Here is an 18,806-nt window from a genome sequence, read left to right as displayed (position 1 = left end):
AGTTACCGATGGACGATGACGAAAGAGGGGATGCCTTCCGGGGCATCCCCAAGCTTTAGCTTTTTGGTGTCCTTATATTACCTTGGGGTGCCATGGGCATCCCCAAGCTTAGGCTCTTGCCACTCCTTGTTCCATAATCCATCAAATCTTTACGCAAAACTTGAAAACTTCACAACACAAAACTCAACAGAAAATCTCGTGAGCTCCGTAGAGAAAGAAAACAAAACACCACTTCAAGGTACTGTATTGAACTCATTCTTTATTTATATTGGTGTTAAAGTTACTGTATTCCAACTTCTCTATGGTTTATAAACTATTTTACTAGCCATAGATTCATCAAAATAAGCAAACAACACACGAAAAACAGAATCTGTCAAAAACAGAATAGTCTGTAGTAATCTGTAACTAACGCAAACTTCTGGAACTCAGAAAACTCTACCAAAATAGGAAGACCTAAATAATTTGTTTATTGATCTTCTGCAATTGGAATCAGTATTTTATCATGTTCTGGTGATTTTTAACAATTGTTTTGGTGAACAGAAAGTTTCTGAAATTTTCAGCAAGATCAAATAACTATCATCCAAGAAGATCCTATAGGTTTAACTTGGCACAAACACTAATTAAAACATAAAAACAAATCTAACCAGAGGCTAGATCAAAGATTTATTCCTAAACAGAAGCAAAAAACAAAAAACTAAAATAAAATTGGGTTGCCTCCCAACAAGCGCTATCGTTTAACGCCCCTAGCCAGGCATCAAATCAAGGATAGATCTAGGTATTGCCATCTTTGGTAGGCAATCCATAAGTGGCTCTCATAATGGATTCATAAGGTAATTTAATTCTCATTCTAGGAAGTGTTCCATGCCTTTCCTTAATGGAAATTGGAATCTAATATTCCCTTCCTTCATATCAATAATTGCACCAATCGTTTTAAGGAAAGGTCTACCAAGAATAATAGGACATGAAGGATTGCAATCTATGTCAAGAACAATGAAATCTACGGGCACATAGTTACTATTTGCAACAATAAGAACATCATTAAGTCTTCCCATAGGCTTCTTAATAGTGGAATCCGCAAGGTGCAAGTTTAAAGAACAATCATCAAATTCGCGGAAACCTAACAAATCACACAAAGTTTTTGGAATCATGGAAACACTAGAACCCAAATCACACAAAGCATAGCATTCATGATCTTTAATTTTAATTTTAATAGTAGGTTCCCACTCATCATAAAGTTTTCTAGAGATAGAAACTTCCAACTCAAGTTTTTCTTCATAAGATTGCATTAAAGCATCAACGATATATTTAGTAAAAGCATTATTTTGACTATAAGCATGAGGAGAATTTAGCACGGATTGCAACAAGGAAATACAATCTATGAAAGAGCAATTATCACAATTAAATTCCTTGAAATCCAAGATAGTGGGTTCATTGATATCTAAAGTTTTGACCTCTTGAATCCCACTTTTACCAATTTTTGCATCAAGATGTAAAAACTCTGAATTTTTGGGACACCTTCTAACTAAAGTTGACTCATCTCCAGTCCCATCATTATCAAGATTCATATTGCAAAACAAAGATTTAATAGGAGACACATCAATAACTTTTAGATCTTCATCTTTATTCTCACAAAAAAAATTCAGCTTAGCGGCCATCTTATTAACTAAGGTGGCCTGCTTATCCGAAATTTTAGCTATTAATTTTTTGAGATGAGCAACCTAAGATTCAAACCATAAAATTCCTTAGACATATCATCGAGCTCTTTATTCATATATCCCATAAAGCTTTTTTGTTCCTTAAGCTCGTTTCTAAAGAAATTATTATGCTCAAATTGTAAAGTCATAAAACTCCCGACGTTTCTTTCGATCTCTTCTAACCTTTTAAGGTGAAGATCACCAGATCTAGGTAGAGCCATCGTGGCAAGCAAGCAATCCAACACACAAGCAAACGAAAAAGAGGCGAACGAAAAAGAGAGGGCGAATAAAACGGCAAGGGTGAAGTGGGGGAGAGGAAAACGAGAGGCAAATGGCAAATAATGTAATGCGAGTGATAAGAGTTTGTGATGGGTACTTGGTATGTCTTGACTTGTGCGTAGACTCCCCGGCAACGGCGCCAGAAATCCTTCTTGCTACCTCTTGAGCACTGCGTTGGTTTTCCCTTGAAGAGGAAAGGGTGATGCAGTAAAGTAGCATAAGTATTTCCCTCAGTTTTTGAGAACCAAGGTATCAATCCGGTAGGAGAGCACGCTCGAGTCCCACGCACCTACACAAACAAATAAGAACCTCGCAACCAACGCGATGAAGGGTTGTCAATCCCTTGATGGTCACTTACGAGAGTGAGATCTGATAGATATGATAAGATAATATTTTTGGTATTTTTATGATAAAGAGAAATAAAGATGCAAAGTAAAATAAATGGCAATAGAAATAGCTAAGTGTTTGAAGATTAATATGATGGAAAATAGACCTGGGGGCCATAGGTTTCACTAGTGGCTTCTCTCAAGAGCATAAGTATTACAGTGGGTAAACGAATTACTGTCGAGCAATTGATAGAATTTAGCATAGTTATGAGAATATCTAGGTATGATCATGTATATAGGCATCACGTCCGTGACAAGTAGACCGACTCCTGCCTGCATCTACTACTATTACTCCACACATCGACCGCTATCCAGCATGCATCTAGAGTATTAAGTCCATAAGAACAGAGTAATGCTTTAAGCAAGATGACATGATGTAGAGGGATAAACTCATGCAGTATGATATAAAACCATCTTGTTATCCTTGATGGCAACAATACAATACGTGCCTTGCTGCCCCTGCTGTCACTGGGAAAGGACACCGCAAGATTGAACCTAAAGCTAAGCACTTCTGCCATTGCAAGAAAGATCAATCTAGTAGGCCAAACCAAACTGCTAATTCGAAGAGACTTGCAGAGATAACCAATCATACATAAAAGAATTCAGAGGAGATTCAAATATTTTTCATAGATAAACTTGATCATAAACCCACAATTCATCGGATCTCGACAAACACACCGCAAAAGAAGAGTTACATCAAATAGATCTCCAAGAGAATCGAGGAGAACTTTGTATTGAGATCAAAAGAGAGAGAAGAAGCCATCTAGCTAATAACTATGGAACCGAAGGTCTGAGCTAAACTACTCACACATAATCGGAGAGGCTATGGTGTTGATGTAGAAGCCCTCCGTGATCAATGCCCCCTCCGGCGGAGCGCCAGAAAAGGCCCCAAGATGGGATCTCACGGGTACAGAAGGTTGCGGCGGTGGAAATAGGGTTTTGGCTCCGTATATGATGTTTCCAGGGTATATGGGTATATATAGGAGGAAGATGTACGTCGGTGGAGCAACGAGGGGCCCACGAGGGTGGAGGGCACCCCCAGGGGAGTAGGCGCGCCCCCTACCTCGTGGCTTCCTCGTCTGTTGGTTGACGTCCACTCCAAGTCCTCTGGATCACGTTTGTTCCAAAAATCACGTTCCCGAAGGTTTCATTCCGTTTGGCCTCCGTTTGATATTCTTTTTCTGCGAAACACTGAATAGGCAAAAAAACAACAATTTGGGCTGGGCCTCCGGTTAATAGGTTAGTCCCAAAAATAATATAAAAGTGTATAATGAAGCCCATTAAACATCCAAAACAGAATATAATATAGCATGGAACAATCAAAAATTATAGATACGTTGGAGACGTATCAAGGCCCTTTTAGGAGTTTGTTCTGTTAATCTCCTCACCAAACCGAACAAATAACCAATTTGTTGCGGATCTAAGGTTTTGAATTACCAATTTGTTCTGCTATTACTTTATCCTCTCTCAATTCGGCAATCGGCGGGCATTCACTACTCAAGCTAGCATGTATTTACAGAATTTTAGAACAACCAATCTTGACAGCTCAATTTCAAGAATCAAACTTGAAACACTAATTTCAGTGGTCCAGCTTATAGGCAGGAAGAGCTGGACCAATGAAGATATACTAGAAGCCGAACCGAACCGAGGAGAAGAGCGTGTAGGGCGCCGCCTACTCCTGCTGGAGGAACGCCCGGTTGGCCACCACATAGGACTCATCCTGTATGGACTCCAGGATGGCCTGTTGCTCCGCTATCTCGTCAGACCGGGCAACGGCGAACTTCGCCTCCGTCTGCTCCATGTTGAAGCCTGACAACTGCTGCTCCGATAGCTCCGCCTCCTCCACCTGCATCGGAGCTAGCTCCTCCTCCCCCTCTTCCCCCGGCTGCTCCTCCTCCTCCGGCTTTGACGAGTCTGGACGTAGCCCGACAGCAATGCGGGCGGCACACATGGCTTGTCTTGCCCGGATCTCCTGCTGGATCTCATAGCGGCGCTCTGATAACCCACAAGTATAGGGGATCGCAACAGTTTTCGAGGGTAAAGTATTCAACCCAAATTTATTGATTCTACACAAGGGGAGCCAAAGAATATTCTCAAGTATTAGCGGCTGAGTTATCAATTCAACCATACCTGAAAGACTTAATATCTGCAACAAAGGTTTTAATAGCTAAGTAGTATGGAAGTAACGGCAACGGTGGCAAAAGTAACATTAGCAATTTTGTAGCAATTGTAACAGTGGCAACGGCAAAGTAACTTAGCAAAGATCAATATGTTAAAAGCTCGTAGGCAATGGATAATTATGTTGGATGGCATTCATCATGCAACAGTTATAACCTAGGGTGACACAGAAATAACTCCAATTCATCAATATAATGTAGGCATGTATTCCATATATAGTCATACGTGCTTATGGAAAAGAACTTGCATGACATCTTTTGTCCTACCTTCCCGTGGCAGCGGGGTCCTAATGAATACTTAGGGATATTAAGGCCTCTTTTTAATAGAGAACCGGAACAAAGCATTAGCACTTAGTGAATACATGAACTCCTCAAACTACAGTAATCACCGGAAAGAATCCCAATTATCGTCACCTTGGGGTATGCGGATCATAACTCGTAATAGGTGTCTACAACTTGCAAGATCGGATCAAGAACACAAATATCTTCATGAAAACATAATAGGTTCAGATCTGAAATCATGGCACTCGGGCCCTAGTGACAAGCATTAAGCATAGCAAAGTCATAGCAACATCAATGTCAGAACATAGTGGATACTATGGATCAAACCCTAACAAAACTAACTCAATTACATGATAAACCTCATCCAACCCATCACCGTCCAGCAAGCCTACGATGGAATTACTCACGCACGGCGGTGAGCATCATGAAATTGGTGATGGAGGAAGGTTGGTGCTAATGATGGCGATGAATCCCCCTCTCCGGAGCCTCGAACGGACTCCAGATCAGCCCTCTCGATGAAGAACAGGAGGTGACGGCGGCTTTGCATCGTAAAACGCGATGAATCCTTCTCTTTGATTTTTCTCTCCCCAAATAGGGTTATATGGAGTTGGAGTTCAGGTCGGAGGAGGTCCAGGGGACCCACAAGCCAGGGGGCAAGCCCAGGGGGGTAGGGCGTGCCCCTACCCTTGTGGTCACCTGGTGGGTCCCCTCTGGTTGATTCTTTAGCTAGTATTTTTTATTTATTCCCAAAATATTCTCCGTAAATTTTTAGGTCAATCCAAGAAATTTTATTTCTGCTCAAAAATAACACCATGGCAATTATGTTGAAAACAGCGTCAGTCTGGGTTAGTTCCATTCAAATCATGCAAATTAGAGTCCAAAAAAGGGCAAAGAGTTTGGAAAAGTAGATACGATGGAGACATATCAACTCTCCCAAGCTTAACCCATTGCTTGTCCTCAAGCAATTCAGTTGATAAACTGAAAGTGACAAAGAACAACTTTTACAAACTCTGTTTGATCTTGTTGTTGCAAATAAGTATAGCCATCATTCAGGTTTTCAGCAAAGAATATGAACTAACCATATTCACAATAACATTTAGGTCTCACATTTACTCATATCAATGGTGGCATCCTGCCAGCGCCATCAGGGCCGGATCTATATTGGGCGGGGCCCTTGGCCAAGTAAATGGTATGGGCCCTAAGTCTAATGTATATGTACACATATCTAAAAAATAAACATATATGTATGTAGTTTTGAATATAAAATAGTAAATGTAACATCAAACCACACATTGTAGTCTTAAAATATAACAAGTAGTATTTGCCGCGAATTTGATTACCTTAAATAAAAAATAATTCCAATGAGTCCAATGACAATAATGCGTCAATGCTTCATAAAAAAGCTTCTCCGGGCATTTCTAGATGCAAAATCATTGATTAGAATCTCAAGATCAATTTTATCCAAGATATCCTTCTCAATGCAACATGTAGCCAAGCCATTCAATCTGTCTTGTAACATAGTTGACCTCAAACAATTCTTCAATAGTTTCAGTTTAGAGAAACTTCTTTCAGCTGAGGCTACAGTCACAGGTATAGTCAAGAGGATCCGATAGGCAACTGATACATTTGGATAGCAATCTGGCAAGGTTAGTTGCAATACTTTTAACTCGAAGAAAAAATCATCAAGATCAACATCTCGCGACTTCTTATGAGTAAAAGCTTTTGCAAAAGTGGTGCATGATTTGCGTAGACTACTTTCATCCAAAGACTTCAGATTATTTGAGTTGAATAAGAAACCAAACAAATCTTCAAATGCCTTCAGCTGATCAAATCGACTAGACAATGAAGCAATTGCGGTGTCAACAATGACAAGAAAGTATGTAACTCTGAAGGATTCAATAGCTGACAGTTGTAGATCTTCATCTTCATCATTGATTTCATCAAAATGCTTCTTCCTTTTACTTTTACGTTTTGTACGAAATTGGGGCTCTATGCCCATATCCAACGCAATGGCTTTGGCACTTTCAATACTAGAATTGAAGCCTTCATCTCTATACTTCTGAAAATATGACTTGACCCCATCAATGTGTTTTAGAGTAGCATCGATGCACACCATTTTTTCTTGTAACATTTTGCTCACCATATTAATAGAAAATAGTATGTCATGCCAAATAATCATACCAACTAAAGTCTCAAATTGCCCAAGTGCTTTGAACAAAGATTGAGCATCACTTACTGTAGCTGGATCATTATCCTCCCTAGCAGTCTTCTCCAACTCCTTCAAAGCTGATCTTACTTGGGAAGTTTGGTACCTTATAGGTTGCACACTCTTTATTCGGCTCTCCCAACGAGTATCAGACAAAGGTTTGAGAGTCAGACCTGGAACATTATCAAGCAAAATCTTCCACCTTTTAGTAGAACGTGCAAACAGTACATATATACGCTGGATAATACCGAAGAATGAAATGGCATGTTCGCAAGATTTTGCCATATCACAAAGAGTGAGATTTAAACTATGACATGCACATGGCATATATAATGCTTTGGGATTAACTTCAAGCAAGCGATTCTGAACACCTTGATTTTTTTCCCTTCATGTTAGAACCATTTTCATAACCTTGCCCTCTTACATCAGCAACGTCCAGATCAAGAGAGTCCAATGTATCCATCAACACATTAAAAAGCCCTAATCCTGATGTATCATGAACCTTTAAAAACTCTAGGAAAAACTCCTCGACTCTTGGAATGTTACTTGACATATTCACATAATGCACAATTAGCTTCATTTGTTCTTCATGGCTCACATCTGGAGTACAGTCCAATATAACAGAGAAATACTTGGCATCCTTGATGGTCTTTAAGATAAACTTTTTGACGGAATCAGCAAGAAGTAAGATCAACTCATCCTGAATACCATGGCCAAGATAATGATGATGTATTTCCTTGTTTTGAATGCGCCTAATATGTTCTTGCATCACAGGATCAAATTCAACAATCATTTCAACTGAGCCCAAAAAATTGCCATTATTATGTTCAAACAGCTTCTCATTTGTTCCTCGAAATCCCAAATTACGTTTTGCAAGAAACTTCACTAAAGAAACTGTTGGAAATATGCCCTAGAGGCAATAATAAATGGTTATTATTATATTTCTGTGTTCATGATAATAGTCTATTATTCATGCTATAATTGTATTGTCCGGAAATCGTAATACATGTGTGAATACATAGACCACAACCTGTCCCTAGTAAGCCTCTAGTTGACTAGCTCGTTGATCAACAGATAGTCATGGTTTCCTGACTATGGACATAGGATGTCATTGATAACGGGATCACATCATTAGGAGAATGATGTGATGGACAAGACCCAACTTAAGCATAGCATAAAAGATCGTGTATTTTCGTTTGCTAGAGCTTTTCCAATGTCAAGTATCTTTTCCTTAGACCATGAGATCGTGCAACTCCCGGATACCGTAGGAGTGCTTTGGGTGTGCCAAACGTCACAACGTAACTGGGTGACTATAAAGGTGCATTACGGGTATCTCCGAAAGTGTCTGTTGGGTTGGCACGGATCGAGACTGGGATTTGTCACTCCGTGTAAACGGAGAGGTATCTCTGGGCCCACTCGGTAATGCATCATCATAATGAGCTCAATGTGACTAAGGCGTTAGTCACGGGATCATGCATTGCGGTACGAGTAAAGAGACTTGCCGGTAACGAGATTGAACAAGGTATTGGGATACCGATGATCGAATCTCGGGCAAGTAACATACCGATTGACAAAGGGAATTGCATACGGATTGATTGAATCCTCGACACCGTGGTTCACCCGATGATATCATCGTGGAACATGTGGGAGCCAACATGGGTATCCAGATCCCGCTGTTGGTTATTGACCGGAGAGGCGTCTCGGTCATGTCTGCATGTCTCCCGAACCCGTAGGGTCTACACACTTAAGGTCCGGTGACGCTAGGGTTGTAGAGATATATGTATGCGGAAACCCGAAAGTTGTTCGGAGTCCCGGATGAGATCCCGGACATCACGAGAGGTTCCGGAATGGTCCGGAGGTGAAGAATTATATATAGGAAGTCCAGTTTTGGCCACCGGGAAAGTTTCGGGGGTTATCGGTATTGTACCGGGACCACCGGAAGGGTCCCGGGGGTCCACCGGGTGGGGCCACCTGTCCCGGAGGGCCCCGTGGGCTGAAAGTGGAGGGGAACCAGCCCCTAATGGGCTGGGGCGCCACTTTGGGCCTCCCCCCCATGCGCCTAGGGTTGGGAACCCTGGGGGGGGGGGAGTTTCCCCTTGCCTTGGGGGGCAAGGCAACCCCTTCCCCCTTGGCCGCCGCCCCCCCCCCCCCCCCCTTGGAGATACCATCTCCAAGGGCTGCGCACCCCCCCTTGGGGGCCTATATAAAGGGGGGGGGGAGGGAGGGCAGCACAAAACAGCCTTTGGCGCCTCCCTCCTCCCCTGCAACACCTCTCTCTCGCGCGCAGAAGCTCGGCGAAGCCTTGCCGGAGAGCCGCTACATCCACCACCACGCCGTCGTGCTGTTGGATCTCCATCAACCTCTCCTCCCCCCTTGCTGGATCAAGAAAGGAGGAGACGTCGCTGCACCGTACGTGTGTTGAACGCGGAGGTGCCGTCCGTTCGGCACTCGGTCATCGGTGATTTGGATCACGGCGAGTACGACTCCGTCATCCACGTTCATTGGAACGCTTCCGCTCGCGATCTACAAGGGTATGTAGATCCACTCCTTTCCCCTCGTTGCTAGTAGACTCCATAGATGCATCTTGGTGAGCGTAGGCAAATTTTAAATTATGCTACGATTCCCAATAGTGGCATCATGAGCCAGGCCTATGCGTAGTTACTATGCACGAGTAGAACACAAAGAAGTTGTGGGCGTTGATGTTGCCAATTCTTCTTGCCGCTACTAGTCGTTTCTTGTTTCGGCGGCATTGTAGGATGAAGCGGCCCGGACCGACCTTACACGTACGCTTACGTGAGACAGGTTCCACCGACTGACATGCACTAGTTGCATAAGGTGGCTAGCGGGTGTCTGTCTCTCCTACTTTAGTCGGAACGGATTCGATGAAAAGGGTCCTTATGAAGGGTAAATAGAAATTGGCAAATCGCGTTGTGGTCATACGTAGGTAAGAAATCGTTCTTGCTAGAAACCTACAAACCACGTAAAAACTTGCAACAACAATTAGAGGACGTCTAACTTGTTTTTGCAGCAAGTGATATATGTGATATGATATGGCCAGAAGATGTGATGAATGATATATGTGATGTATGAGATTGATCATATTCTTGTAATAGGAATCACGACTTGCATGTCGATGAGTATGACAACCGGCAGGAGCCATAGGAGTTGTCTTTATTATTTTGCATGACCTGCGTGTCATTGAATAACGCCATGTAATTTACTTTACTTTGTTGCTAAACGGTTAGCCATAGAAGTAGAAGTAATCGTTGGCGTGACAACTTCATGAAGACACAATGATGGAGATCATGATGATGGAGATCATGGTGTCATGCCGGTGACGAAGATGATCATGGTGCCCCGAAGATGGAGATCAAAGGAGCATGATGATATTGGCCATATCATGTCACTATTTGATTGCATGTGATGTTTATCATGTTTTTGCATCTTATTTGCTTAGAACGACGGTAGCAAGTAGGATGATCCCTTATAATAATTTCAAGAAAGTGTTCACCCTAACTGTGCACCGTTGCGAAGGTTCGTCGTTTCGAAGCACCACGTGATGATCGGGTGTGATAGATTCTTACGTTCGCATACAACGGGTGTTGACGAGCCTAGCATGTACAGACATGGCCTCGGAACACACGCAATACACTTAGGTTGACTTGACGAGCCTAGCATGTACAGACATGGCCTCGGAACACGGAGGACCGAAAGGTCGAGCATGAGTCGTATAGAAGATACGATCAACATGGAGATGTTCACCGATCTTGACTAGTCCGTCTCACGTGATGATCGGACACGGCCTAGTTGAGTTCGGATCATGTTTCACTTAGATAACTAGAGGGATGTCTATCTGAGTGGGAGTTCATTAGATCATTTGATTATATGAACTTAATTATCATGAACTTAGTCTAAAAAATCTTTACACTATGTATTGTAGATCAAATGGCCCACGTTGTCCTCAATTTCAACGCGTTCCTAGAGAAAACCAAGCTGAAAGATGATGGCAGCAACTATACGGACTGGGTCCGGAACCTGAGGATCATCCTCATAGCAGCCAAGAAAGATTATGTCTTAGAAGCACCGCTAGGTGAAGCACCAATCCCTGAGAACCAAGACGTTATGAACGCTTGGCAACAGCGTGCTAATGATTACTCCCTCGTTCAGTGCGGCATGCTTTACAGCTTAGAACCGGGTCTCCAAAAGCGTTTTGAGAAACATGGAGCATATGAGATGTTCGAGGAGCTGAAACTGGTTTTTCAAGCTCATGCCCGGGTCGAGAGATATGATGTCTCCGACAAGTTCTTCAGCTGTAAAATGGAGGAGAACAGTTCTGTTAGTGAGCACATACTCAGAATGTCTGGGTTGCACAACCGCTTGTCTCAGCTGGGAGTTAATCTCCCGGATGACGCGGTCATTGACAGAATCCTCCAGTCGCTTCCACCAAGCTACAAGAGCTTTGTGATGAACTACAATATGCAGGGGATGGAAAAGACCATTCCCGAGGTGTATTCAATGCTGAAATCAGCTGAGGTAGAGATCAGAAAAGAACATCAAGTGTTGATGGTGAATAAAACCACTAAGTTCAAGAAGGGCAAGGGTAAGAAGAACTTCAAGAAGGACGGCAAGGGAGTTGCCGCGCCCGGTAAGCCAGTTACCGGGAAGAAGTCAAAGAATGGACCCAAGCCCGAGACTGAGTGCTTTTATTGCAAGGGAAGTGGTCACTGGAAGCGGAACTGCCCCAAATATTTAGCGGACAAGAAGAAGGCCGGCAACACCCAAGGTATATGTGATATACAAGTAATTGATGTGTACCTTACCAGTACTCGTAGTAGCTCCTGGGTATTTGATACCGGTGCGGTTGCTCATATTTGTAACTCATATCAGGAACTACGGAATAAACGGAGACTGGCAAAAGACGAGGTGACGATGCGCGTCGGGAATGGTTCCAAGGTCGATGTGATCGCCATCGGCACGCTACCTCTGCATCTACCCACGGGATTAGTTATAAACCTCAATAATTGTTATTTAGTGCCAGCTTTGAGCATGAACATTGTATCTGGATCTCGTTTAATTCGAGATGGCTACTCATTTAAATCTGAGAATAATGGTTGTTCTATTTATTTGAGAGATATGTTTTATGGTCATGCCCCGCTGGTCAATGGTTTATTCTTGATGAATCTCGAACGTGATGCTACACATGTTCATAGTGTGAATACCAAAAGATGTAAAGTTGATAACGATAGTCCCACATACTTGTGGCACTGCCGCCTTGGTCACATTGGTGTCAAGCGCATGAAGAAGCTCCATGCAGATGGACTTTTGGAGTCTCTTGATTACGAATCATTTGACACGTGCGAACCATGCCTCATGGGTAAGATGACCAAGACTCCGTTCTCCGGAACAATGGAGCGAGCGACCAACTTATTGGAAATCATACATACCGATGTGTGCGGTCCAATGAGCGTTGAGGCTCGCGGAGGATATCGTTATGTTCTCACTCTCACTGATGATTTAAGTAGATATGGGTATGTCTACCTAATGAAACACAAGTCTGAAACCTTTGAAAAGTTCAAGGAATTTCAGAGTGAAGTCGAGAATCAACGTGACAGGAAAATAAAATTCTTACGATCAGATCGTGGTGGAGAATATTTAAGTCACGAATTTGGTACACACTTAAGGAAATGTGGAATAGTTTCACAACTCACGTCGCCTGGAACACCTCAGAGAAATGGTGTGTCCGAACGTCGTAATCGCACTCTATTGGATATGGTGCGATCTATGATGTCTCTTACCGATTTACCGCTCTCATTTTGGGGTTATGCTTTAGAGACTGCCGCATTCACTTTAAATAGGGCACCGTCTAAATCCGTTGAGACGACACCGTATGAATTATGGTTTGGGAAGAAACCTAAGCTGTCGTTTCTAAAAGTTTGGGGATGCGATGCTTATGTCAAGAAACTTCAACCTGAAAAGCTCGAACCCAAATCGGAAAAATGCGTCTTCATAGGATACCCTAAGGAAACTATTGGGTATACCTTCTACCTCAGATCCGAAGGCAAGATCTTCGTTGCCAAGAACGGGTCCTTTCTAGAGAAGGAGTTTCTCTCGAAAGAATTGAGTGGGAGGAAAGTGGAACTTGATGAGGTGATAGTCACCCCTTCCGAACCGGAAAGTAGCGCAGCGCGGGAAAATGTTCCTGTGGTGCCTACACCGACTGGGGAGGAAGTTAATGATGATGATCATGAAGCTTTAGATCAAGTTACTGAACTTCGTAGGTCCACAAGGACACGTTCCGCACCAGAGTGGTACGGCAACCCTGTCCTGGAAATCATGTTGTTAGACAACGGTGAACCTTCGAACTATGAAGAAGCGATGGCGGGCCCGGATTCCGACAAATGGCTAGAAGCCATGAAATCCGAGATAGAATCCATGTATGAAAACAAAGTATGGACTTTGACTGACTTGCCCGATGAGCGGCGAGCCATAGAAAACAAATGGATCTTTAAGAAGAAGACGGACGCAGATGGTAATGTGACCATCTACAAAGCTCGACTTGTCGCTAAGGGTTATCGACAAGTTCAAGGGGTTGACTACGATGAGACTTTCTCACCCGTAGCGAAGCTGAAGTCCGTCCGAATCATGTTAGCAATTGTCGCATACTATGATTATGAGATATGGCAGATGGACGTCAAAACGGCATTCCTTAACGGCTTCCTTAAGGAAGAGTTGTATATGATGCAGCCGGAAGGTTTTGTCGATCCTAAGAATGCTAACAAAGTATGCAAGCTCCAGCGCTCAATCTATGGGCTGGTGCAAGCATCTCGGAGTTGGAACATTCGCTTTGATGAGATGATCAAAGCGTTTGGGTTTACACAGACTTATGGAGAAGCCTGTGTTTACAAGAAAGTGAGTGGGAGCTCTGTAGCATTTCTCATATTATATGTGGATGACATATTATTGATGGGAAATGATATAGAATTCTTGGAAAGTATAAAGGCCTATTTGAATAAATGTTTTTCAATGAAGGACCTTGGAGAAGCTGCTTATATATTAGGCATCAAGATCTATAGAGATAGATCAAGACGCCTCATTGGTCTTTCACAGAGTACATACCTTGACAAGATATTGAAGAAGTTCAGTATGGATCAGTCCAAGAAGGGGTTCTTGCCTGTATTGCAAGGTGTGCAATTGAGCACGGCTCAATGCCCGACCATGGCAGAAGATATAGAAGAGATGAGTGTCATCCCCTATGCCTCGGCCATAGGGTCTATTATGTATGCCATGCTGTGTACCAGACCTGATGTAAACCTTGCCGTAAGTTTGGTAGGAAGGTACCAAAGTAATCCCGGCAAGGAACACTGGACAGCGGTCAAGAATATCCTGAAGTACCTGAAGAGGACTAAGGATATGTTTCTCGTCTATGGAGGTGACGAAGAGCTCGTCGTAAAGGGTTACGTCGACGCTAGCTTCGACACAGATCCGGATGACTCGAAGTCACAAACCGGATACGTGTATATTTTGAATAGAGGAGCAGTAAGCTGGTGCAGTTGCAAGCAAAGCGTCGTGGCGGGATCTACATGTGAAGCGGAATACATGGCAGCCTCGGAGGCAGCACAGGAAGCAGTCTGGATGAAGGAGTTCATTACCGACCTAGGGGTGATTCCCAATGCGTCGGGCCCAATGACTCTCTTCTGTGACAACACTGGAGCTATTGCCCTTGCGAAGGAGCCCAGGTTTCACAGGAAGACCAGGCATATCAAGCGTCGCTTCAACTCCATTCGTGAAAGTGTTCAAAATGGAGACATAGATATTTGTAAAGTACACACGGACCTGAATGTAGCAGATCCGCTGACTAAACCTCTCCCTAGGGCAAAACATGATCAACACCAGGACGCAATGGGTGTTCGATTCATCACAATGTAACTAGATTATTGACTCTAGTGCAAGTGGGAGACTGTTGGAAATATGCCCTAGAGGCAATAATAAATGGTTATTATTATATTTCTGTGTTCATGATAATAGTCTATTATTCATGCTATAATTGTATTGTCCGGAAATCGTAATACATGTGTGAATACATAGACCACAACCTGTCCCTAGTAAGCCTCTAGTTGACTAGCTCGTTGATCAACAGATAGTCATGGTTTCCTGACTATGGACATAGGATGTCATTGATAACGGGATCACATCATTAGGAGAATGATGTGATGGACAAGACCCAACTTAAGCATAGCATAAAAGATCGTGTATTTTCGTTTGCTAGAGCTTTTCCAATGTCAAGTATCTTTTCCTTAGACCATGAGATCGTGCAACTCCCGGATACCGTAGGAGTGCTTTGGGTGTGCCAAACGTCACAACGTAACTGGGTGACTATAAAGGTGCATTACGGGTATCTCCGAAAGTGTCTGTTGGGTTGGCACGGATCGAGACTGGGATTTGTCACTCCGTGTAAACGGAGAGGTATCTCTGGGCCCACTCGGTAATGCATCATCATAATGAGCTCAATGTGACTAAGGCGTTAGTCACGGGATCATGCATTGCGGTACGAGTAAAGAGACTTGCCGGTAACGAGATTGAACAAGGTATTGGGATACCGACGATCGAATCTCGGGCAAGTAACATACCGATTGACAAAGGGAATTGCATACGGATTGATTGAATCCTCGACACCGTGGTTCACCCGATGATATCATCGTGGAACATGTGGGAGCCAACATGGGTATCCAGATCCCGCTGTTGGTTATTGACCGGAGAGGCGTCTCGGTCATGTCTGCATGTCTCCCGAACCCGTAGGGTCTACACACTTAAGGTCCGGTGACGCTAGGGTTGTAGAGATATATGTATGCGGAAACCCGAAAGTTGTTCGGAGTCCCGGATGAGATCCCGGACATCACGAGAGGTTCCGGAATGGTCCGGAGGTGAAGAATTATATATAGGAAGTCCAGTTTTGGCCACCGGGAAAGTTTCGGGGGTTATCGGTATTGTACCGGGACCACCGGAAGGGTCCCGGGGGTCCACCGGGTGGGGCCACCTGTCCCGGAGGGCCCCGTGGGCTGAAAGTGGAGGGGAACCAGCCCCTAATGGGCTGGGGCGCCACTTTGGGCCTCCCCCCCATGCGCCTAGGGTTGGGAACCCTAGGGGGGGGGAGTTTCCCCTTGCCTTGGGGGGCAAGGCAACCCCTTCCCCCTTGGCCGCCGCCCCCCCCTTGGAGATCCCATCTCCAAGGGCTGCGCACCCCCCCTTGGGGGCCTATATAAAGGGGGGGAGGGAGGGCAGCACAAAACAGCCTTTGGCGCCTCCCTCCTCCCCTGCAACACCTCTCTCTCGCGCGCAGAAGCTCGGCGAAGCCTTGCCGGAGAGCCGCTACATCCACCACCACGCCGTCATGCTGTTGGATCTCCATCAACCTCTCCTCCCCCCTTGCTGGATCAAGAAAGGAGGAGACGTCGCTGCACCGTACGTGTGTTGAACGCGGAGGTGCCGTCCGTTCGGCACTCGGTCATCGGTGATTTGGATCACGGCGAGTACGACTCCGTCATCCACGTTCATTGGAACGCTTCCGCTCGCGATCTACAAGGGTATGTAGATCCACTCCTTTCCCCTCGTTGCCAGTAGACTCCATAGATGCATCTTGGTGAGCGTAGGAAAATTTTAAATTATGCTACGATTCCCAACAGAAACTATCCTGAGCAATACCTGTCTCCAACGCTCTTTTTCCTTTGCAACCTTCTGCTGCATCTCATCATCAATTGTTTTGTTTCTGCTTAACCTCAACCTTAGTTCATTCCATGTATTCATGTTGGTAAAGTGTTCAACACTAACCTCATGTTCTTTGAGTCTTGCACTAATACGCCTCCAGTCCCTCAATCCATCAGATGCTAGCAATGACCTGTTCTGATTTGATTTGAATAACTTGCAACAAAAACAATAAACTTTGTCAACCTCTTTAGAGTAAACCAACCACTCTCTGTGAATAACCTCTTCATTAGCTAACTTTCTGGTGTAGTAAAAATATGAGAAATGTCTACCCTCATCATCCTTTGGGAACACCAGATCCATTTCTCTCACAGGCCCCTTTTCAATTAGAATATCCCGTTTGCTGTTGTCAAGATTATCCCATGTTCTAGGATCGTATAGTGATAACAGAGAATCAACCTGCTCATCAATATTCGGAGCATCGGGTGAAGGCTGCAAATTTTCCTCCTCCGTATTGTCCTTATTAACATCAAGACCTACATTTAAATTTAAGAAATTATAATTAGTTACTAACTTACTTCTGCAAAAAATTGAAGGTATTTAATTACTTACCCTGGCCCGAGGACTGTTCATTGACCTCATGATCAACATTTGAATTATGATCATCATCTTGATCATGTTCAGATTCTTCAATTTGATTATCATTATTGACATCAACACTACTTGTTGCCGGAAAATACATTTTTAGAGCCCCTTTTTGTGATTCAGCAAGTGCAAGATCCCTTTTACATTTTTTCCTTTTCGCACAACCGGATTTATGTTTCGGTGCCATATCACCTAAAATAATGAAGTAATCAACAACATTACATAAAGAATTAAACATTGAGCTCTCCTGTTACTATTATACGCGTCATCTAAAGAAAAAAGATAGGAAAAAAGCCCCATATTAACTATACCAGAGAAGGGCGATCAGCGATTCGGAGACACCGGAGCGATCGTCGGAGCCTCGAAGTGTCGGAGACAGGGGCGATAGGACTTAGGAGCCAGAGCCCAGAGGCAAGCGCAGGCCCTGGCGATCGAATCCTGGTTCCTGGATCGGAGATTCGGAGGCTGGACGCGATAGCCGATCGGCGACTCGGCGAAGATGACCGATGACGCTGGAGTCTGGACTCTAGATACGAGGACCAGTCCAGCCTCGAGGAGTCGACTCGTCGCGACTCGCGATCCGTCGCGATCTCCGCTCCTGTCGAGGCGTCGAGCGCCTACGTGCTGGACTGCTGGGCCGGCCGGCCGGGCCAAGGCTTCTATTTTTTTTAGATGTATAGTAATATATATATATATATATATATATATATATATATATATATATATATATATATATATATATATATATATATATATATATATATATATGGGCCCCTTTAGATATGGGCACCTGGCCGCCGCACCAGGCCGCATAGGCCCAGATCCGGCCCTGAGCGCCATGACTGTTTTCCATTGTATCTGAAAACAAATTGGGGTAAGGAAAGGGGCAGGGTGATATATATTAGCGAAATGAATACTTGGATGGACGAGATAAAGAACACATACCAGACGACACGGTCATGCATGAAGCTTCTCACCTTAGTGAAGGAGGCACTCCGACGAGCATTGGATTTTGGTGTGGTTCCTCGGTTTAGTGAGGCCGAGAGGAACAACACAAGTAGCATTATGTGAACAAGATTCAATGGATGGAGGCGAGTCCTAGTTTTAGCAGCGAAATGGTTATGGGAAGTATTAATTAGGTTCCATTTTTTTCATCGCTGTAACTTATCCTATGTTATTTACTTTTAGAAAATGTCAAGACACAATTTTTTTCTTTTATGATAGCGTGGCAGGTACACAAGCGTGCCTTTCCCACAAAGGATTGAGAGTTGTACTAGAATTCAGAATAGAGAACTGGAAGAGAGGAAGAGATGTAAGTCCCTACAAGCTGATTTCGATTCACGTTAAACCAATACTAGATGCGCGCTGCTACGTGTCGGCCGGTGGATCGTGAGCTGTTGGATCTGATTGATTGAGCGATCAAGGCTCACCTTCTGCC

General features: G+C 43.8%; 1 pseudogene; it reads right to left on the bottom strand.

Moving 5' to 3' along the window:
- Positions 1-6,202: 6,202 nt before the first annotated feature.
- On the bottom strand, positions 6,203-17,465 carry LOC109733187 (uncharacterized; annotated as a pseudogene).
- Between the last annotated feature and the right edge of the window lie 1,341 nt (positions 17,466-18,806).

The sequence above is a fragment of the Aegilops tauschii genome, chromosome 2 (assembly GCF_002575655.3).
Source record: "Aegilops tauschii subsp. strangulata cultivar AL8/78 chromosome 2, Aet v6.0, whole genome shotgun sequence".
Classification (NCBI taxonomy): domain Eukaryota; kingdom Viridiplantae; phylum Streptophyta; class Magnoliopsida; order Poales; family Poaceae; genus Aegilops; species Aegilops tauschii.
Note: the sequence above shows the minus strand (reverse complement) of the source record. Positions and strands in the feature narration are given on the sequence as shown.